Source organism: Diceros bicornis, unplaced genomic scaffold (assembly GCF_020826845.1).
Source record: "Diceros bicornis minor isolate mBicDic1 unplaced genomic scaffold, mDicBic1.mat.cur scaffold_54_ctg1, whole genome shotgun sequence".
Taxonomy (NCBI): domain Eukaryota; kingdom Metazoa; phylum Chordata; class Mammalia; order Perissodactyla; family Rhinocerotidae; genus Diceros; species Diceros bicornis.
Genome location: NW_026691418.1, coordinates 1,419,486 through 1,443,093, shown reverse-complemented (window position 1 = coordinate 1,443,093; position 23,608 = coordinate 1,419,486).

Sequence of the window (23,608 nt, the reverse complement as noted above, 5' to 3'; positions counted from 1 at the left end):
CCGTGGACGTTCGCCCTCAGCGGCGGGGCTGGGTGAGCGACGGGCGGTCCCGGCTCCAGTTGCGGTCCAGGGAGGGGCCTGAGCCGCGGGCAGCACCGTCAGGGCCCAGAGTCCCTCCGTCCCCCCGGAGCCCCGTTTCCCCTGGGCTGTTCGCTCAGGGCCCCCGAGGCTGCTATTCCTCCTGGCTCCGGGCGCCGCCGTCCCCTCCTCAAAGTCCCCGTCACCGTCCTCCGTGTGATTTTGTCCCCAGGGGGCTTATCCGCGTCTGAAGACGGTGTTTGGGTTGTTACAAATGGGGCGCTCCTGGCATCTAGTGGGAGAGGCAGGGATGCTGCTCAGCGTCCTCCAGGGCCCAGGACCGCATGACAGAGATTTATCCGGCCCGAAATATCAGTTGTGCCGAGGTTGGGAAACCTGCTCCAGGGCCTGAAAATCTCCCAAGCCCTGAATGAAGTGTGGAAATTGTTGACAAGTCAGGGAGTCACTTACAGGGTCCCTAAATGACAAGCTTGTTTAAAGGGTCCAGAGTCAGCAAAAAGTCTCTGTCCAGCCAAGTGAGTTGAGCGACTCAAGTTCACACAGCACGAAGCTGCTTTCTCCCATCTCGGGAAGCAGCAGGTGGCTGGAAAGGAATCAGGAAAATACAGTCACAGCCAACAGTTACAGTTAAATCAGTAAATACAAAAATGGAAAAGTGAATGGGGTGAACTTTCCATCCAACATCCTATAAAAGGCCTCAAAAGATTGTTTGTGCTTTTTTTTCCCCTCTCAGACACGAAAAGCATCCGTGGAGATCAAGTTTGAGGTGAAAACAGTCTCAGGGTCCACCTGTCCTCGCTGATCCGTGGATTTCTGTGTGACCAGGTGAGTACCCTGTGGATCTGGTACCAAGAGGTTCCGGCAGCCGCCGCTGTGCAGAAGACCTGCCAGTGGCCTTTCCTGGGCTCAGGTTGTCACCACATGGAGTCACTGAGAGTGAGGGTATCTTGAGAAATATTGTTGATGTTTGATGGATGGAAACATGGTAAGCTGTGTGTGGTTCTGTGTGGTAAATATTTCAGTAAGTACAGTTATATGCAAATAAAACCACATGAAACAAACCTAAATAACTGCAAATGTGTATTATAGTAGAAAATATAGATTTACTTACATTGCATAATACTCAAAAGTCAGGACTTATATATAAGATAAATATAGAAATGTTTTGTGTGTGTATGTAGTATTAGAAAACATCCCATGAAATATTAGCAGGGATACTCAGCAACATTCCTTAGACCCATTCAATTTGACTTCTAAAGTCCTATAAATCCTCCACATAAATTTGAAATAAAGGAGCATTCAGGGAAAAAGATGATTGGAACTTCTTTGTATTAATAACAAATTTAAAATTGAATTTGCCAGTAGCCAGATTTATTTTGAGCATTCTTTTCTTTATGACATTTCAAATCATTTGGAGGAGTACTAAGCAACACTGTAGGTTGAAGGGAAGTGCGCTAGTCTCCAAAAAGACTGTCCTCTCCACCTTGCCATCTAAAGGGAATTAACTTTGTTTCTTGAGACTTTTCTGAAATAACGGTCTGATGATTCACGTTGCAGAGAATCTTGTGAAGTAATTTTGTATTTAGTTGTTGGCCTTTACTAATTGTGTGTGTATCTGTGTGTGCCTTTTTCATTCTAGCTTTCCTGTGATGTTCTTGAGGGGAATGTGTCCTTGTCATGCAATAGATAGTCTTTGAGTGTATAATTTATGGTGACCAACCATCCTCGTTTCTTCAGGACAGTGGGGTTTTTCAGGACACAGGACGTTTAGTGTTCAAACAAGGGCAGTCCTAGACAAACGGGATGGTTCCTCATCTCATGAGCCAGGCCCTGTGACACATGCATGGGGACCTGGAGAACCAGAGAGACCTTGTCCCACCTCTATGGAATTTATATTGTATTTGGGAATTTGGATTTTGAAAAGTTAATGATGAGAGTGATGTAGGAGTTTGGCACAAGGGGAATCAACCTGAGGGGGCAGTGAAGCCCTCTTGAGAAGGACTGATATTTAGCTTGAGAGCTGGAGTTGGGACTGGATTTAGCTGGTCGGAGGGTTAGACTGGAGTGAGGGTGTGGGAGTGTGTTCAAGAGAGCGTTTCAGGCAGAGGGACACGCATGAGGACACCCTTGAAGCAGAGAGCCTGGTGTGTCCATGAACTGAGAAGAGGGTTGGCTGAGCCGAGTCAACACAGGAGGAGGGATGTGAGCTACACCAGCGAGGGGGGACAGGCGGGACCAGATCAGGGATGACTTGGGACTCTGTTCTAAGACCAGTAGGAAGACTCGGGAGAGATGCGAGTAGAAGGATGATGTGATTAGGGTTTGGTTTAAGCATGTGGGTAAAAATGGACTTCATGGTTAAGAATGAAGACTTAATATGCAAGATGGGAGGTGCTGGGAATAAGATTAGGAATCAGATGATTGTTCCCTAGACCTGGGTGATGGCTGTGGAGTAGGAAAGAAGAAGAAAGAAAAGATCTTGGAGTGTAAACCGAGAGAACATAATGGTACTTTCTTGCCTGCATGTGTCAGATGGCACAGGGCACTGACTGTGCTCCTCGCTGCTGTCCGTGCAGACCTGCAGGCGCCCCCTCACCCAGGTCTGTGTGTTCACCCCTCTTTGCCACTCACACGTCCCCTTCAACAGCCTAAAAGGAGTCAAGCCTTACTTGTGAGTGGGTTGTCTCACACGGGAGACACCTAGGAGAGCCCCTGCAGGCATCAGAGCAGCCCCTTCAGCATCTCCATCAGCCTCCTCCCTTCCCCTCTCTCGCTTTCCACACCCAGAACGACCCCTGCTCAGTATTCCACATCCCCATGATCTTCCTCCCCCAGGCTTGAGAAGGGTGGGGCAGCCACTGTGGTGGACATCATCTGCACCTTCCCCTCTGACCCTCGCAGGTCCCAGGCTGGACAGAGAGTGACTCTACTGGGAACTGAGCCATGAGACCCAGAGCATCATCCACCTGGGCTCCTTCACCCTGGACGGGCACAGCCTCTATGTCAGTGGTGAGGGGCTGTGCTACAGCCACGCTCTATCTCCCAGTCGGAGTTCTGTGTTCCCTCCGTTGCTCTAAAGTGAGCTATGATCCATCTCTCTATCCTCCTGGTCTAGGTTCAGTCTTCTCATCACTGTGTGATCACTGGGTCCAACCACCTTCCATCTCGTTGCCTTCCCCCTGAACACCCCTCCACTCATCCCCTCTGCTTTCCCCTCAAACGTCCCTACATCCTTCCTTTCCCTTAATTCTTTATGTTCACCCCAACTCTTGCTCAGCTCCTCTCGCCTTCTCTCCACAGGTTACACCTATGGAGCCATGGCCCCGACTACCAAGAGTAAGTATTCTTGGCCCTGATCTCCTATGTCCCGTCTGCATTTGGGGTTGGGGAGCACTTGTTCTCCTTCACTTGCTGTCCTTGATGAGGGAGGCACCTGGAAGTGCCCTAATTCATCCCTTCTCTCCCTCCCGGGTTCTGATGGAGAGTCCCAGCCCATTGTGAGAAAGCCTTAGACACAAATATGTTCTCCACCACATTCTGACCCCACGTGGATTTCACTTTAATTCTCCTGGAGCCCCACCCTTGGTCCTCCTTTTCCACCTATCCCATCCATCTTCCCATTTTTCTGCCTGTCTATCTGTCTCTATTCTGAGTTCAGTCTCTTTTGTTCACCTATCTCTCTCTCTTGGGCTCCTCTCATCCACAGGCTTGCTCATCCCTCTGTTCACACAGTCACCCATCACCTCACTTTCATTTATGCTTCACCTGTGAATGGTGGTCCTGAGACAGCCAGTGCTGGAGCCCGTGTGAGCCTGGGGGCTCCTCCCACTCTGTCCCTCCCTGCTGACTGCCTTCTCCACAGCTCCCGAGCCGGCCACCAGGTCCCTGCATACTTGCTCATCACCTGTGCCACCAGAAGCCACCACAGGTATCTGGGGCTGCCTTTTCCTTCCCAAGAGAAGCTCTCTGACCCCACTCCCCCACGAGCCAGTTGTGATCCAGGAGCTGGGAAGCCAGGGTGTGAAATTCTGGTCTTACGGCAATCATGCTGATAACAAAGATTATACCAACGATTCAGTCTAAGGCCAGACCTCAGAGAGCCCCTAGTCTTGTGAAATTAACACACCATTATAATACAATATGGGATATTTCGGGGAGATGCACCTGGCATAATTTGGAGGGGAAGAGCTTGCTAGAGAAAGTTTCACCAGAATGAAGTCTTTAAGAATGAGTAGGAGGGACCCTGGCAAATAGAGGATGAAGGGTTTTCCTGGCAGAGGGGATTCCATGAGCAAAGGCTCCGGCCAGAAACAACATTCCATATGGGGAGAATTGAAACGAATTTGGGTTGCATGAAGCATAACCTTTAACCCGCAGTAGATGGATAAAATGATACTGAAAGGTCAGCAGGAGCCAGATTGAGTAAAGCCTTGAGTGCCAGGTCAAGAAGGTTGAACTAAACACTGAAGGCCATAGGGAGCCATGGGTGGTACTAGAGCAATGGTGGCCCTAGTAGTGTATTCATTTCAGAAAGATTCTTCTAGTAGTCCACGTAGAACATCCTTTAGACAGAGCATTCAGTGAGCCTGCTAGGGTGTTTGTCCGGGTGAAGGAAGTTAAGACCTGAGCTAGGACAGGGATGGATAGAGGGAGTGCATGTGAGGACCAGTGTGCAAGGTGAATGGGTGTTACAGGAAGGGAGGTGGAGCTGAGCAGATATGCTGGTTCTGACTTGGGTGACTGCACGTGTGGATGGTGTTGCCACTGGGACAGAAGACGACAGATTATAATGAGTGCAGGACTCTGGTGTGGTCTCAGGCCAGCTTTCAGAGACAGCCATCGCTCTCCCTCTCGTCTTGCAGCTTTGGGGCACAACCTGAAGACCCTCACAGTCAACGTCACCATCTCCACCCTCTGGTATTCCTCAGACATGAGCAAAGACTAAGCCACGATCAACTTCACTGAGAGGGTCCTGCAGAGCCTGGGGAGACCCTGGTCCCAGTAGCTCCTGCTGGGTTAAATCACACCCAGCCCCTCCCTAAACCCCTGTCCCTCCTGCTCCTCCTCCTGCTTCCTCCCCAGCTGGATCCTTATTCAAGAAGAGCAGCCTGGGCCCATTCTACTCGAGTTGCAGGCTGGTCTCCCTCAGGTGAGACCCTCCCCTGAGCATTTGCCCCTAATGACCACTTTTGTGACCACCCCTCTCTGTCTCCCCACTGTCTTCCCATTTCCTCCTTCCTGTTCTGGCCCCCACCCCCAGAGGTTTCAGGACATCTCTCTAGAGTCCCCACATCCCTCTCTCCCCAGGCCTGAGAAGGATGGGGCAGCCACCAGTGTGGACGCTGTCTGTACCCACCACCCTGACCTTGTGGACCACCATGCCTCTGTGCTGGGAGCTGAGAGTCTCCACCTGTCTGCTCGTCCTCTCAGTGGCTCCAGGCTCTGCAGCCCAGAGTTTATCCATCCAGAGAGAGCACCAGTTACATTAGTGTATCATCAGCTGTAACCTCAGCAACTCAGAGCCCACATCCTTGGAATACACCGCCTTGCTCGGGGACACCCAGGACCAGGTGGGGTCTCCCTCTCCCGTCTCTCCTTGCCCTAAGGGCACAATCATTCCTCCATCTGACTTACATCTGTTATGTGATTGTTTCAAAGATTCACTTTCCCTGCATGTCTGGGTTTTCTCAGTGTCCAGAGGTGATGTCCTAGCTGCCATCCCCATTTCTCACATGGGTAAACTGAAGCTCAGAAAGGGGAGTATTGTGCCTAAGGTCACACAGTGAGTTAGGGAGAGAGCCAGGATTTGAAGTCAGGTCTCCCTTGCCCCAAGGTCTGTGATCTTTCACTGGCTCCAGTGGCACCCTGCATCCCCAGGAGACCTCCACCTCACCCACTCTTCCTCGCGTTTGTTCTAGGTCACCAAGCTCTACAGTGGCAGCCAGCTTTGAGACATATTTCAGTCCTGCCTGGTCACCGACTTGATGTAGGTTGAGGAGATTGGAAGCATTGGCTGAGCTGCTGGCTGATGACTCTGAGCTCCCGTGACACATCATTGATCTGGAAGTCACTTACATCGTGCCCATTCTGCCCCACATCCCTGTCAGCTAATCCTAACATTTCCTTCCATAGGTTTTCGGGGGATTAGAAAAGCATTAACATTTGGTGCCACCAACCTCCAGCATCCTGCTCCTCCTCCTCTTCTGGAGACTTTCAACAAATATCAGCAGTCTAACTGTGCTCTCCAATAGTGGAGCCACTAACCACATGGGACAATTTAAATTTTTTATACACCTATTAGGATACGATTCACATATTATATGTGGGGAGGAGTGTATTTTTTAGGTTTTTCTATATACAATATCTTCTCATCTCTAAAACAAATAGTTTTACCTCTTCCCTTCCAATCTGGGTTTCTTTTATTCCTTTTTCTTGCCTAATTGCCCTCATTAGAACCTCTAGTACCTGTGATTAATATACGAGATATAGGAAGATATCATTGTCTTGTCCCTGGTCTTAGGGGGACATTTTCAGTCTTTCACCTTTGAATATGCTGTTAGCCGTGGGTTTTTCATCAATGCTGTTTATAGGTTGAGAAAGTTTTTTTGTATTCCTAATTTGTTGAGTGTTTTCTTTTTTAGACATGAAGGGTGTTGTATTTTGTAAAATTCTTTTCTATATATGTGGTCGAGATTGCGTGGTATTGGCCCTTATTCTATTAATATTGTGTAATACGTAATCAAGTTTTCAGATATTAAGCCAACCCTTCAACTAGAGGTGAGAGATTAAGATGGTCTCAAGTTTTTCCTGGGCGTGCCACAGCAATGAGCACTTGTGGCGTTCTAGATGCCCGCAAATACACTGGAGCTTTTCAAAGCCCCCTGTGGACATCTCATTCCCCCTATTTTTCTTCTAAATTTTGGCTCACCTTTGCCTGCCTCAGCTGGTGTCACTCCCTCAAGCAGCTACAACAGAAAACAATTAGCCCTGAATATTTTTAGCAAGTGCCCTAGGGACAGACTTTCCTCCCTGGGCAAGCTCTGAGTCAAGTAACGTCATGCCCTGAACATGGGGCTTTTTCGGGAAGCTGCCAGGCAGGTCAGCTAGTGAGAGTTCAATGGGGATGGTTCTTTTCAGAGCTCCACACCCATCATGTCTGCTTGGCTGCTGGTTGTCTCAGCTACCATGGTTCTGATACTGATGGTTTTCAAAGTTATGCAGGATATTGTGAGAGCAGGATGGGAATAGTGCAAGTTATAATGCCACAAAATTTGCTCCCCTTATCAAGATTCCACCATGTTTCTTCACTAAACCCTCCTCAGATTCTTACAAGCCGTTGATTAATTTCTAGACTTCTGAAAAGTTGATTTTGACCTTTTTTTACCAGTTTTCTCATTGTTTTTATGCATTTGCAGAAGTCCTTTCTCAAAAGTTTCAAAAATGTTCTCCCTGTGGTTATTTATTTATAAATTAATTACTTAAAATGAAATTACGTGATAAATTGAGTTCCTCACTCACACACACTAGCCACATTTTAAGTGCTTGATAACAACATGGGGCTAATAATGAGTGTATTTGTTAGTGCAGACAAACGTTTACATTATTGCAGAAAGTTCTCTTGGACAGGACCCAGAAGCAGGGAATCTAGAATCAGGGTAGAATTCTAGACACCCTTGTTCATCCCTTGTGCCCTTCCATGTCTGTCCCCCACAGTAACCACGCTGGAGTGGACTCCCTGTGTACCTTGCTGCCTTGGCACAGAGGCTGGACAGAGTTGCCATCTAGGAGGAATTCCTGTGGCTGACCCAGAATGGACCCAGCTGCAGAACTTGACCCTGGTCAGGAAGAGTGTCCTTGGGAATGATAAGGCTCCCTCGTCATTGTGAAAGGAAATGAGGACTTTCTGGGGATTCTGGATGCCTGGGGCTGAGAGAGCATTGAACTTTCTCAGGCTGGCAGGAGGTGGCATAGTCCCCCAGTCTTTACCCACCATTGAGAGAAAAGGAAACCAGTGTAATATAGGAGGCCGTCACCTTCTCTAGACAACTCTGTTACCTCAAGCTAAGCACATCCCCTCTCTGGACTTTTGTTTCCTTATCTCTGCACTGAAAGCCACTGGGCCAGATGGTCAGTGAGGGTCTCCAGCTGTGTGTGAAGAAGACTTACAGGTTTGTGCGTCATGTGGTTTCTGATCCACAGGCTATAGTTTACCCAGTCCCGCTCCAGATGAGCACCAATGCGCTAGAACTTTCTGCAGTGTTGGAATGTTCTATATCTGTGCTCTCCAGTGCATAGTCACATGTGGCTGTTGAATACTCGAAGGATGGTATTGTGACCGGTCTTTATTTGTACTGATTTTTAATGTTACTGAGGTATTAGATTTTTTAATTTTTTTAACTAAAATTAATTTTAATTCAAAAAGAGACTTGTTCCTGCTCCATATCAGACAGCACACCTCTAAGAGTTTGTCTGGATAGAGGTACCAGTAGGGGGACTTGCACACCTCCCCCCATGCCCACTGGGTGCTGTGTGTCCTCCCCTCCTGGAGTTTATGTTGTAGCTGGCAATAACAAGAATAGAGAATTCAAACTTATCAATTATTTGATGTGAACAAACTCATACTTGGAGGCTGTAATCAGAGAAGACTTCCTGCAGGATATTACATTGTAGGTTAATCCTAGAAAATGAATATTAAGCAAATAGATAAAGGAGAAGGGGATGATGTGTTTCCAGGCATGGAAGAACACATTTGAGTGGGATTTTACAAATTTAGAGAGATCCCATAGGCTTGCCAACTGTGATGACCCATTCTCCCCCCAACCGTCCTAAGAAAGTCCAGCCCAAATTCAGTCCTCTGTGCCCAGAGGTATGAATTTGGTTTAATTTATTACACTTTTGTTCTGTGATAATGGTCTTGGATTTTGTAGCAAAGTGTGCTCAGTTTTTAGAAATGGAAACTAAAATTGTGTGAAACATCATGATGTCTACTTGACTTTAATATTTCATTGAAAACATGGGATGAATCAAGGGTGGCAAGTGTTAATAATTTATACATTGATGCAATATTGTTTTAATTGGATGGAATATACATTGTTAAATCTAGATGGTGGATGTTTATGAAACTGTTCCCTTTATTTTTCTGTGTCTAAAAATTTTTATTAAAAAGAGTGAAACACATTCACATGCATTCTCCATTTCATTCACTTCCAGAATATTTTCCCAATATAGATGACACCTTGATTGAGAAATCTGGTAAACCTGCAGGAAGTCCTAGCCCATGGTAGGGGACGATTATGTTGATGCTGTGTCTCATCGAAGAGAACCTTGTGCACAGTGTCTTGGATGATGAAGAATATTGGCCAACCCTTGTCAAGGAGAGTTGAGGCACAGTGGGGTCACCAGGAGCCCTGGGGTGATGACAGGACGTGTCTCACCACACCACTTGTCTCCCCAGACCTCCTCTTCTGGGCCCTCATCCTCATCTGCTTCGCGGGCCTCCTGGTGCTTATCACAAACCTGATGTGCTGTCTCCTGGCAAGCCATGACGTGTTGATTGGCTTCTTACTATTGGGTTGTAAGAGCTCTTTATATATTATAAATACACATCCTTTTCTAGGGATATGATTTGCAGATGTTTTCTCCCAGTCTGTGTGTGGCTTGCCTTCTCCTTCACAACATGAGTCATTGGGGAAATGTAAGTGACAGTCATCATAAGATTCCACCACACTTGAGAATGGCTAAAATTAAAAAAACTAACTATAGAAAATGTTGTTGAAGATGTCAATTCACTGAAACTCTCATCAGTACTGGTGAAAAATAGCTTGGATGCGTCTTTAATAATTACATACGTCTACCCAGCCATTCCCCTCCTAGGAATCCATCTAAGGGAAATAAACACATATTTCTATACACAGACTTGTACACACATGATGATAACAACCTAGTTATAGTAGAGAAAAACGGAAAACAACCCAAATGTCCATCTACTGGTGAACGGATACACAAAGTGTGGTATATCCCCACAGTGGAATACTATTCAACCATAAAAAATAATGAATTTTTTTTTCTTTTTTAATTATTTTATTGAAAATATAAAGGGTTTTGACATTGTGTAATTTCGGGTGTTCAATATTATCTGTGAATTTCTGTATAGATTGCATCGTGCTTACCACAAGTAGTCTGACTTTTATCCATACCATGCACATGTGCCCCTTTAACTCTTTCACTAAACGCCCAGCCCCCTTCCCCTCTGATAAGCACTAATCTGTTCTCTTTATCTCTGTGTATGTTTATCTTCTACATATGAGTGAAATCATACATATTTATTTGTCTGGCTTATATCATTTAACATCATATCCTCAAGGTCCATCCAGGTTGTTGCAAACAGGACGATCTTGTCTTTTTTTTTCTGGCTGAGTAGTATTCCATTGTATATAATACATACCACAACTTCTTTATCCATTCATCTGTAGCAGGGCACTTGGGGTGCTTCCATGTCTTGGCTATTGTGAATAATGCCACAGTGAACACAAGGGTGTATAAATCTCTTTGAATTGTTGATTTCAATTTTTTTGGATAAATACCCAGTAGTGGGATAGCTGGAAGTTATGGTATTTCTATTTTTAATTTTTGAGAAATCTCCATACTGTTTTCCCCGGTGGCTGCAACTGTGTGCATTCCCACCAGCAGTGTGTGAGGGTGCTCTTTTCTCCTTATCCTCTCCAACATTTGTTATTTTTTGTCTTGGGAGTTATAGCCATTCTGACAACTGTAAGGTGATCATCATTGTAGTTTTGATTTGAATATCCCTAATAATTAGTGATGTTATACATCTTTTCATGTGCCTGTTGGGCTTCTGTATATCTTCTTTGGAAAAATGTCTGTTCACATCCTCTGCCCATTTTTAGATTGGATTATCATTTTTTTTTGTTGTCTGGTGTATGAGTTGTTTATATATTTTGGAAATTAACCCCTTGTCAGATATATGATGTGCAAACATTTTCTCACAGTTCGTGGGTTGTCTTTTCGTTTTTTTATTTTTTTGAGGAAGATCAGCCCTGAGCTAACATCCGTGCTAATCCTTCTCTTTTTTTCTGAGGAAGACCGGCTCTGAGCTAACATCTATTGCTAATCTTCCTCCTTTTTTGTTTTCCCCAAAGTCCCAGTTGATGGTCGTATGTCATAGTTGCACATCCTTCTAGTTGTTGTATGTGGGACGCGGCCTCAGCATGGCCGGACAAGCGGTGCGTCTGTGCGCGTCTGGGATCCGAACCTGGGCCGCCAGTAGCGGAGCTCGTGCACTTAACCACTAAGCTACGGGGCTGGCCCTGTCTTTTCGTTTTGTTCATCATTTCCTTTGCTTTGCAGAAGCCTTTTAGTCTCATGTAGTCCCACTTGTATATTTTTTCTTTTCTTTCCCTTGCTTGAGTAGACATAGTATTGGGAAGGGTGCAGAAAAGACCGATGTCAAAGACTGTACTGCGTATATTTTCTTCTAGGAGTTTTATGATTTCAAGTGTTAGATTCAAGTCTTTTATCCATTTCGAGTTAACTTTTGCGTATGGTGGAAGATAATGATCTACTTTCATTCATTTGCATGTGGCTGTCCAGTTTTCCCAACAGCATTTATTGAAGAGACTTTCCTTTCTCCATTGTATGATCTTGGCTCCTTTGTCAGAGATTAACTGACCACAGATGTGTGGTTTTTTTTTCTGGGCTTTCAGTTCTGCTCCATTGATCTATGAGTCTGCTTTTGTGCCAGTACCATGCCATTTTCATTACTATAGCTATGTAATATATTTTCAAGTTAGGATTGTGATGCCTCCAGCTTTGTTCTTTCTTCTCAGGATTTCTTTGGCTATTTGAGGTCTTTTGTTATTCCATATAAATTTTAGGATTCTGTGTTCTGTTTCTATGAAGAATGTCATTGGGATTCTGATTGGGATTGCTTTGAATCTGTAGATTACTTTAGGTAATATGGACATTTTAACTGTCTTTATTCTTCCAATCCATGTGCATGGAATACCTTCCCATTACTTCAGGTCATCATTGATTTCTTTCAATAATGTCTTATAGTTTTCATTGTATAGGTCTTTAACCTCTTTGGTTAAATTTATCCCTAATTACTTTTTTCATTTTGTTGCAATTGTAAATGCGATTGTACTATTGAGTTCTCTTTCTGTTAGTTCATTGTTAGAGTATAGAAATGCAACTGCTTTTTGTTAGTTGATTTTGTACACTGCAACTTTGCTGTAGTGTTTGATTATTTCTAATAGTTTTCTGATGGATTGTTTTGGGTTTTCTATATTTACATTCATATCATCTGCAAACAGCAAGAGTTTCATTTCTTCCTTTCCAATTTAGATTCCTTTTAATTCTTTTTCCCGCCTAATTGCTCTGGCCTAAAACTCCAGTACTATGTTGAATGGGAGTGGCGAGAGTGGGCACCTTTGTCTTCTTCCTGTTCTCAGAGGAATGGCTTTAAGTTTTTCACCATTAAGTATGATGTTGGCTGTGGGTTTGTGATATATGACCTTTATTGTGTTGAGGTACTTTCCTTCTATACCCATTTTATTGAGAGTTTTTATCATAAATGGATGTTGTGTTTTGTCAAATCCTTTCTCTGCATCTGTGTAGAGGATCATGTGATTTTTACTCCTCATTTTGTTAATGTGGTGTATCAAATTGATTGATTTGCGGATGTTGAACCTTCCCTGCATCCCTGGTATAAATTCCACTTGATCTAGGGAAATGATCCTTGTAATATACTGCTGTGTTCGATTTGCTGATATTTAGTTGAGGATTTTTTGCATCTGTGTTCATCAGCAATATCGGCCTATAATAGTCCTTCTTTGTGCTATCCTTGCCTGCTTTTGCTGTCAGGGTGATGTTGGCTTCATAGAATGAATTAGGAAGTGTTCCATCTTCTTCAACTGCTTGGAATAGTTTCAGAGGCATAGGTATTAAATCTTGTTTGAATATTGTGTAGAATTCTCCAGAGAAGACATCTGGTCCTGGACTTTTGTTTTTTGGGAGGCTTTTGATGACCATTTCGATCTCTTTACTTGTGATTTGTCTGTTCATTTTCTCTGTTTCTTCTTGAATCAGTTTTGGGAGGTTGTATGAATCTAATAATTTATCTATTTCTTTTAGGTTATCCAATTTGGTGGCATGTAAGTTGTTCAGTGTATTATTTTATTGTCCTTTGGATTTCTGTGGTATCTGTTGTAATTTCTCCTCTTTCATTTCTAATTTTATGTGTTGAGCCTTCTCTCTTTTTTTCTTAGTGAGTCTGGCTAAGGGTCTGTCAGTTTTGTTTCAATCTTCACAAAGAACCAGCTCTTTGTTTCATTGATCCTTTCTACTGTTTTTTTAGTCTCTATTTCATTTATTTCTGCTCTAATTTTTATTATTTCCCTCATTCTTTTGACTTTGGGCTTCATTTGTTCTTCATTTTCTGGTTCTATTTCGTGTAGTTTAAGGTTACTTATTTGGTATTTTTCTTGTTTGCTGAGATGCGCTTGTATTGCTATGAATTTCCGTCTTAGAACTGCTTTTGTTGCATCCCATAAGAGTTGTTTTGTTGTCTTTTCATTTTCATTTGTCTTCAGGTGTTTTTTGATTTCTCCTTTCATTTGTTCATTGATCCAATGTTTCTTCAGTCGTGTGTTCTTTAGTCTCCACATATTTGTAACTTCCCCATCTTTTGTCTTGTAGATGATTTCTAGTGTCATAGCATTGTGGTCAGAAAAGAAGCTTGATATGATTTCAATCTTAAATTTATTCAAGCTTGCCTTGTTTCACAACATATGGTCTATCTTTGAGAAGGTTCCATGTGCACTTAAGAAGAATGTGTATTCCGCTTTTTTGGGAGGGTATGCTCTATATATATCAAGTTCATCAAATCATATGTTTCATTTAATTCCACTATTTACTTGTTGCCTTTCTATGCATGATCTATCCATGGAAGTAAGTGAGATGTTCAGCTCCCCTGCTATTATTGTGTTGCTGTTAATTTCTCCCTTTAGGTCTATTGATAGTTGCTTTATATTCTTTTGTGGTGTTGCGTTAGGTGCATATAACTTTATAAGTGTTATGTCCTCTTGGTGGAAACTCCCCTTTATCATTATATACTGCCCCTCTTTGTCTCTCATAGTCTATTTTATTTTGAAGTCTGCTTTGTCTGATATAACTATGGAAACACCTACTTTGTTTTATTTGCCATTTGCTTGGAGTATTGTCTCCCATCCATTCATTCTGAGCCTGTTTGTTTTTAGTACTGAGATGTGTTTCCTGGAGGCAGCGTATTGTTGGGTCTTGTTTTCTAATCCACCCCACCACTCTGTGTCTGTTGATTGGAGAATTCAATCGATTTACATTTAGAGTGATTATTGATACCTTAGGGCTTAATCCCGCCTAATCTATAATTCCATTGTTTCTCTTCCTTTCTGTTCCGGACTACTATTTCATTTTGGGTATTTTCTGTGGACGTTTTCTCTTTTTTTATGACCTATGGCTCTGCTCTGATTCTTTGTTTGCTGGTTACTGTGAGGTTTGTATGAAGATCTCATAGATGACATAGTCCATTTTCTGAGAGCCTCTTATCTCCATTAGCCTAAACAGGTTCCATCCCTTTCCTCTTCTCCTTCTGAGTTATTGTTGTCACAAGTTATTCATTTTTGTGTTTTGCGTTTGTGACTATGCTGAAGTGTTTATAGTTAGTTTTTATGCTTTCCTTCCATTCTTCTTTTAAGTTATAATTAAGTATTTGCTACCCTGTTGTGAAACAGAGCTGTAGCTTTCTGATTTTGTCTGTCTATTTATCTCTTTGCTCAAAGTTTTGTAGACATTTGTCTTCTATTTGTTTCAAGTATGATGGCGTTCTTGATCATTGCTTGTATGGGACATCTAGTGACGATGAACTCCCTCAGCCTTTGTTTATCTGGGAAAACTTTTATTTCTCCATTGTATCATAAAGATCATTTCACTGGATAGAGTATTCTTGGCTGAAAGTTTTTGTCTTTCAATAATTTTACTATATCATTCCATTCTTTCCTTGCCTGTAAAGTTTCTGCCAAGAAATAAGCTGAAAGCCTGATGGGGTCCTTTGTAGGTTATTTTCTTCTATCTTGCTTCCCTTAATATTTTTTCTTTGTCATTGGCTTTTTGCCAATTTTACTATTATGTGCCTTGGAGAAGGTCTTTTAGCATTGATGTTATTAGGCCTTCTGTTGGTTTCATGTACTTGTAAGTCCAGTTCTTCCCCAGGTTTGGAAAGTTCTCAGCTATTATTCCTTTTAACAAGCTCTCTGCTCCTTTCTCCCTCTTTTCTCCTTCTGTGATACATATAATTCTTATGTTGCTTTTATAATTGAGTTATATATTTGTCCAAGAATTCCTTCATTTTTTAAAAATCTGAGTCCTCTCTCCTCATCCACTTAAAACATTTTTGTATTTCAATCCTCTAAATCACTAATTCTTTCATCCATAATATCAGCTGTTTCTTAATGATTCTAGATTAGTTTTTATCTCATTAATTATGTTTTTCATATCCAAAATTTCTGCTTGTCTTTTTTTTAATAGTTTCAGTTTCTTCGATGAAGTATTCCTTGTCCTCATTAATTTTATTCCTGAGTTCATCGAACTGTCTGAACATTCTTGTAACTTGGTGAGTTTCTTTAATGACAGTTATTTTGAATTCTCTGTCATTTAGATTGTAAATTTCTGTAACTTCAAGGTTCGTTTCTAGAGGTTTGTCATTTCCTTCTGCTCTGAATTTTTAGTGTAGTTTCTTATGGTCTTTGATCAACTAATCATTTGCCTGCGTATTTGTGGTAGTATCAGGTCACAGATTCCAACTGCTACCGCTGTGGGGGAAGCATGAGCTGTGTTTCTGATCCCACCTCATATGCTGGAAGTTGCGTTGGTACAGTGGGTGTTCCCATCCGCTGGGAAAGCATTCACACTGAGCTCAGAGCTGCAGCCACATGGAGGCTCCTACCCAGATGTGAGACTGCAGCACTACTATGGGTATTTGTGCCATCTGGGAAAGCATTTGCATGTGCACGTATATCTGCTGCTGCCTTTTCTTATGCTCATGTCAGCCTCTGTGCTTGGTGGCTGAGACTTCTTCACGGGTTCTGAGCACTGGCCAATCATTGGGACTGCAGTGGCACGGTGGGCTTTCCAACCATCCAGGAAAGCATTAATTTGCGGGTCCAGGGCTGCCGCCAACACCTCCCAGAGTTGCACCAAGGCGCATTCCTACTTTTGTGGATGCAGCAGTACTACTGGCTCTCACTCCAACCTGAAAAGCACTCGGGTGTGTGCACAGTGCTGCCAGGGAAGGGTTGGGGATATGAATGAATTCATAGTACATGCAATGACAAGCATAAATCTCAAAATAATTATGCTGAGTGAAAAAAGCCAGTAAAAAATGAGTACATAGTATATGATCCCATTTATAAAAATCCTTGGAAAATACACGAAAATCTATAGGGACATATACCAGACATATACTGGTTACCTGGGAATGAGAATGTGTTTGCAAACGGCAGGGAAGGAGGAATTAAAATGAGCATGAGGAAATTTGGGGAGGATGGGCGTTCCTTTTCTCGATTGAGGTGATCGTTCAATATGTTATAATCAAAATGTATCAAATTGTTCACTTTAAATGTATGCAGTTTACTGTATGTCGTTAATACCTCAATTAAGCTAGAACATATAGGGGAAAGAGAGGGAGAGAGAGCCAAGAGAGAGAAAAGGAAAGGAAAAGAAGGACTGAGGGTGAAAATTAAGTGGAAAAAAGGAAGAGGGAGACACAGGAGACATTGGGTCTCTGTGGCTTTGGCATCTCCTTCCCCTGGAGTCTCCCATACTGGGCAGCTGACTGGAACATTCTGATGCGCTCTCCTCACCTCACAAGTCACTGTCTGCCGGCAGAAGAAGGAGGGCGACTATGAGCTCCAGTGACGATGCCTGGGCTATTACCTGCCTCATGGCAAACTACGGAAGCTGCGATGACTAGATCTGACTATATCTGAGGTACCCTTTTCCCAGCTGGGGTCCAGAGGAGCGGGGCTGGAACAGTATGAAACCACATTGGATGGACTCAGGCTACAAGCCTTTTTAGACTTGACCCCTGACTGGCTCACAAGAGACTAAGCTGAAAGGTTTCACCTTCCTTAAGTCCTGAAAGTGACTGCAACTTCTGTCCTGTGGTGTCACACCAGTTCATCCCTCAGGGACACCAGAATTGGTGAAACCAGCACAGACATTTCCATCATGTAAAATCGTATCCCCACTTCAGTGCAAGGTTTCCCTTCTTGGGAAAATTTGGAACATCTCTCCCCTTGACTCTGTGCAGCCATCACACCCCTCTCGGTTCCTCCATATTCCTCCCCCACTGAAGCCCTGGCAGTCTCAGGTTCCCCTTTTCTGCTTCATTCTCTGAAGCTCAGATTCACCAGGACTTCCAGATCAATCTCCCTCAATGGCTCCTCTCCCCACTCATGGGTCCTCCATGACCGGAAACAGGCCAAGATAGGATGAGTTGGTGAGACATGACTCTGCAGTCACCTTGGGCTTTGGGAGCTGAAATGACTAGGTGTCTGGGAAGCCTGAATCCAAGAGTAACACCAAGGCTCTGGGAAGAGAGTATCTGCTCTGGATGTAAAAGTGAATAAAACTCGGGGGGAGAAATCTGAGGGAAAAGAAAGTCTTTTTTCATCTTTCTCTGTAAAGAGTCCAACTAGCCTCACAGCAGAGGCTCCCCAACAGGCAGCCCAGAGCAACCCAGGCATGAGGCAGGCTGCGCTCTTCTGCCTTGGGTCTGTGGGAACAGATTACATTATCTGTACACACTGTGCAGACGACCACAGCTGAAGATACCCAAGGGCTGAGAATTAAAGTCACAGTCATGCCACTCTTTCATACTTTTTGTGTGTGAGCTTCACATTCTCAATCTTAAGCAGTGATTCTCTGAGAAAGCACACTCTGAGGATTATAATGATTAATAATATTAATATATTATTATCATTCATTGCATACATTATACACTGTACATTATAATTATAAATTAAAGTGTAATTATTATTATACATTAATATATCCTTATTATATATTACATTATTATGATATCATTATAATGGTTAATAATCTTTATCATTATTGACTATTTAATTTCTCCTAAGCAACATGACTGGCAAGCTCTGCGTGTATTATCTCAGTTACAGTCACAATATTTAGGGTTTTATTTCCATTTTAAGGTAAAGATGAGGAGGATCAGAAATATTAAATAACTTGACAAAGAAGGAAAAAAATTACTACAAAGCTGAATTAAACACCTATTCGCAATATGTCTCAGAGAAAGAAAGCCGTTATCTGACTTACAAACAGACTCAAAGTTGACCTCCCTCAAGCCTGCAGTGAAAGAACCGGTAAAGAATGTACATCAGGAAGAAGAAATGTGAACCCAGGAAACCATAACAGGATTCACAAGGAAAGGAAAAAAAACATCTGTTAAATTTAGTATTAGTTTTAAAACAAGACATTAAAAACACATTCGAACCAAAATTCCAGGTGATTACCACATGGAACAATAGAGGAGAGAAGATTTAGGTAAAAAATAACTCATTTTTTAGGGAAGATATACATACTAAGGTACTCTATTATTAACACATTGCTCTCAAAAACTGATAAATCTGTGGAACAAAAGTAAGTAATGATAAAGAGGATTTGAAGGTGCAACATACTCGATCAGACAAATAGACAAATCCCAACACACTGGCTTATTGTGAGACTTGTGATGTTGAAAACAGTCGTTCTCCTGACAGCATGATACCGCAATGTCATATCAATTTTCATGAATCAAATTTCCAACGCATATAAATCTAAAAAAAGGGAAAATCCAGTATTTCATTGTATGCAACTAGTGATTCAACATACAACAAATACCAGAAAAACAGACACAGAAGTAGGTGTCTTTTTAGAGAAGATAGATATAACAGCTCTTTAGTGAAATATTATGTTGGAATATATTGCAATATTACATAAAAAGGACAATCCATTTGGACTAGGTATGTTTTCTCTGTGACTGTGAGGGCAAAACTCTAAAGAATCCCCTGACTGTGATAACTCTCTGTTGATCTTAAAATACAAATACATAACACTCAGGAAAGGAAAGGAAGGAAAGATCACCTTTCTCTCCTCACCTGAAACTCAATCTCATACCTCAGAAGCATCACTGTCAGTATCTTCACTGTCATGCAAAGGAATCAAAGAAAAGAAATTATTGGAATATAGTAAAGTTTCAAGAGCTCAAAGCAGGAAAACCTAATGACCCCTGCAGAGGCACTAATGTAGTGTGAGCTCCATGTCATCTGTCCCGTCTTGTCTTTTATCACCGTATTTGTTGGGACGTCCTTCTTTGCCCCTCACTCTCCCTGCCTCTCTAGCAAGTCTGTCTGCATCAGTGCTACCGACGGTCTCTCTCTTGCCATCTTCACTTTCTCCTCCTGTTTCCTGATATCTTCCTGAGTCACCAGAAGTTGTTTGCAAAGAAGCTGTGGGATGTACAGTCCAGCTCCTGGGATCGTCTCTGCTGAATCTGAAGACCAGGCAGGGGTGGGCATGAGACTGGAGTTCAGACCACCTGCAAGCACACCTGGCAGGGATGCACCTGTGCAACTAGGTGAAAGATTTAGCAGGGCTTTGGCAAGGTCGAAAGGACTTAACAGTTCTTCTGCACTCTGCAGGCCTGGAGACCTTGCAGTCTCTTCTGCCAGCAGAGTTGTTGGGGCTGCTCCAACGTTTCCTCCCATTGATGGAATCTGACCTCGTTGCCAGGATAGGATGTGATTTTAGTAACTGGCCTCTTGAATATGTAACTGGACATCCTCAAAGGGATGGAGATGCTCAAACCAGGCTTTGGGTTGGATTGGTTTCCACAATCATGTCGCTTCCTCTGTGATGATTTGACCATCATACTTCGTTTCCTCTTATCCTATAAAAATAAATTGTGAATGTGGATCAGAGTGATAAATGAACCCTGCTTTCCCAGGACAATTATGTCAGATGCCTTGTATTCTACCCTCCCTCTCTCCTTGTGGGGATTAATCTGACCTGTGTCTTGGGACATCATCAAAGACATTTGGGTCAAGAACAGAAAGCTCGAGGTCAAAACTCAGGACTACGGCAGGTCATTTCTTCTCCTCCATGTTGTTAGACACTTATCAGTATGACTTTATCCTCTTTTTGTCCTTGTCACTCTCAACAAGAAAAACTCTGGTGCTCCCTGTCAGGACACACGGTCCCCATTCTTTTTCTAAATCCCAAATCATACCATTCTTCTGTACTATATGACTATTCATTTGATTAACCTATTGACCAGTTGGTGTTCATAGCTCCATTAGAGTTTAAATCAGTAGTGAAATTATCATCCACCCCACTCCTAGTGACTCTTATTTGACAACTGTGAACATTAAATCTCAGTACAGAGAATGTATGTCTGAAAAAACTCAACTTCCAATTGGAGATTGTGCTGTAAGTGGGAAGTACACACTGGATTTATGAAACCCAGGAAAACAATGTAAACTCTCTCATTATTAAGTTTTGTATAGACTGCACCCACATTGATGATATCTTGGCTATAGTGGGTTAAAATATACTATTACAATTAGTTTCACCTGTTTGTTTTAATTTTTTAAAATGTGGCTACTAAGAAAAATATTTAAATTCCATAATATAGAGTGCTTAATGTTACTATTGGACAGTGCTGGCGAAGCCATCAGTGAAAATAAATTCCAGAAATAGTGGTTAGGGAAATATTTTCCCTTGAAAAGGAGTCTACACTGGCCCACACTTCAAGATGCAGCAAAAAACTGTCATACACACACACGCACACACACACACACAAACACACAGACACTGACAGAATGAAAAAAAACCACTTCCTAGAGTCACCACTTCTCACATGACATGAGGTTGCACTCCTACTTAGTCCTAAGTGGATTAATCTCAAGAAAGAAGGCAGAAGTCAAGGTAATTTTCCAGTTAGGAAGATCTAAAACCAGAGACTAAAGCTCAAGATATGTGGTGAATTTCCTGTCCTGGCTTCTGTTATTAATTCAATATGTTAGGGAGACTTTTCCAAGGAGGGTTTTTTTAAAAAACACCTTTTCTTTACTATGTAAAAATAGACAGGCTATGTAAAGAATAATTACTCTAGCCAATAAATGAAAAGGAGATGATAGAACACGAATACCCTTATTATAAGTCACTACTGGATTAGAGAGTCAGGGAACAGCTGACATTGGGTTAATTTGGACTTAATTAGGCTGATTCTGATTTCATGACCGTCATATTGATTGTATTATGCTAGAACCTACGAAACTTCCGAGCCCCCCAACTATTTAATCACCAAGGCCCACCAACCAGACTAGTCCTTGCTGACACATTCCCTGCCGTCATCCCTTCTGACAATACCTGGAGGATTTTCCCCAAATCCCACTCTGTCCCTGTGCTCTTCTACCTGCCCCAGGGCCAGGGAATCATTTTCTCCAAAGCTCAGGCTCTGCGTGTGCCCAGCTCTGGGGATGTTACTTCTCTCTCGAGTGAAGACAAGGATCAGAACGCAGACCCTGTGAGCTGCAGCAATTGGACAAAGACTGGGGTTTGCTGACAGAAAAGAACCTTTAGTGGGCATGGTTACCAGGGTCCAAGAAGCCCCAGTGATTCCTCCAGGGAATGTGATGCAGGACAGAGCAGGAATGTCTGCCAGTGGTTCGGCTTGGGAATGCCTGTAGGATGACATAGGTGACATTGGTAATGCATTCGCCAATGTTGTTCATTCATTTATTCATCGTATGTCATGGAGTGCTTTCTGCTTACATCCAGACAACAGGCTCACCCTCTGGGGCTCACAGGCAGTGTCAGAAGAATTTCTAAATTGTATTTCTAATATATAGGTACAGCACTGGTAATACACTAGGTGTTCCAAGCATTTTCCAAACATTAACTCCTTTAATACTCTCCATAAACCTACAAAATATGTATGCTGATCATTATTGCCAATTGACAGATGAAGAAACTGAGGCACCAATCAGGTAAAGAACTCAGTCAATACAAATATCTAATAAGGGATTGAGCTGGAATTTGGACATGAGGAGTTAGCTCTATACTCTGTGCTCTTAACCATGATATTTACTCTCTAAAGACTTCACATCATGAAAAAATTTGATCAGTTATCCATTTTCTTGGTGCATTGAGTAGCCACACTATTTTATCTGTGTCTGAAAAATAGAATACCTGCGTAGAAACTACTGCACATACACACTCAAATTACATCTATCAATGCCCCCAGTCCCTGAAAATTAATACAGAGAACATTTCAGAATGTTTCTTGCCCAGGTAGGGAGGACTCTGAGGAAATCTCAGTGTTACTGTTAGAAGCTGAGGACAGGCTGGAAGTGGGTCTCAGGGGAAAGGTGTCCTCAGGAGTCACCATTGAATGACAACATTGATGGGAGGGTCTCAGCAGTGACTGAATTCAGGATCTGGTGGTGTTTTAACCCGGTGCTTATCTTCTGGCTGTGAGTTTATGGTGATGCAGCACAGGGAGAGGGGATGGTTCACTGTGTTCTTGGGGAAACCAGACCCATGAAAGAGAGGGAATGACGGTTTCCTTAATCAATGGATTCGTGGTGGGAAAAATTCGGCCTGGAAGAGACAGTCGTGTTCCTGGTATAACCAGAAGGAGTTGCCTCTGCATCAACCAAAGCAGACAGCCCTTCCTCGTGCATTCATTTTATCTCAATTGGAGGAAGGAGGAGGAAATCATGTAATGCTCTTCTGGATGTGAGATCTGTGATGGTAGAGACTGTGGTAGGAGGTTCTGAAAGGCCTCTCTGAGGCATTTCAGACCTTTGCTGTGACCAGAATGACAAGTGTAAGCACCCTTGCGTATGTCTGGGAACATTTAGTGTGTCAAGGAGAAGGCTCCCTGGTGCAGAGACTCACAGGAAGAAGCGAGTTTGACCAGGGAAGGTCAGAAATGTGGCCAGTGTGGCTGGAGGGAGCCTGAGAAGAGAGAGTGAGGGGAGAGAGGAGGGTGATCAGGCTGGATCCTGGGAAATGGTAGACTGTTACTTTCTGTTCCTTTGTAACAACATTACTCCAAAACCTACCACCTATACAGTACAAATATATAACATCTCATAATTTCTGTGAGCCAAGCATCTGGCATGGCTTAGCTGGGTGCCTCTGCCTCAAAGTCTCTGTGAAGCAGGGTTGTGGTCTCAACAGGGCCCCAATGGGGGAGGATTCCCACCCAAGATCACTCACATGGGTTTTGTCAGGATCCATTTGGACTGAGAGTCTGAGCTCCTGTCTGTCTGTTGGCTGGACACTCCCTCAGTTCTCTCCTATGGAGCCTCTACATAGTGCAACTGAAAACATCAGCTCTTGCATTCCCAGTTCTGGTGATTTGATAGAGAGCGAGAGAGAGAGAGAGAGAGAGAGAGAGAGAGATGGAAACAGAAGGAGGGAGGTAAGTAGGGAACCCAAGTAAGCC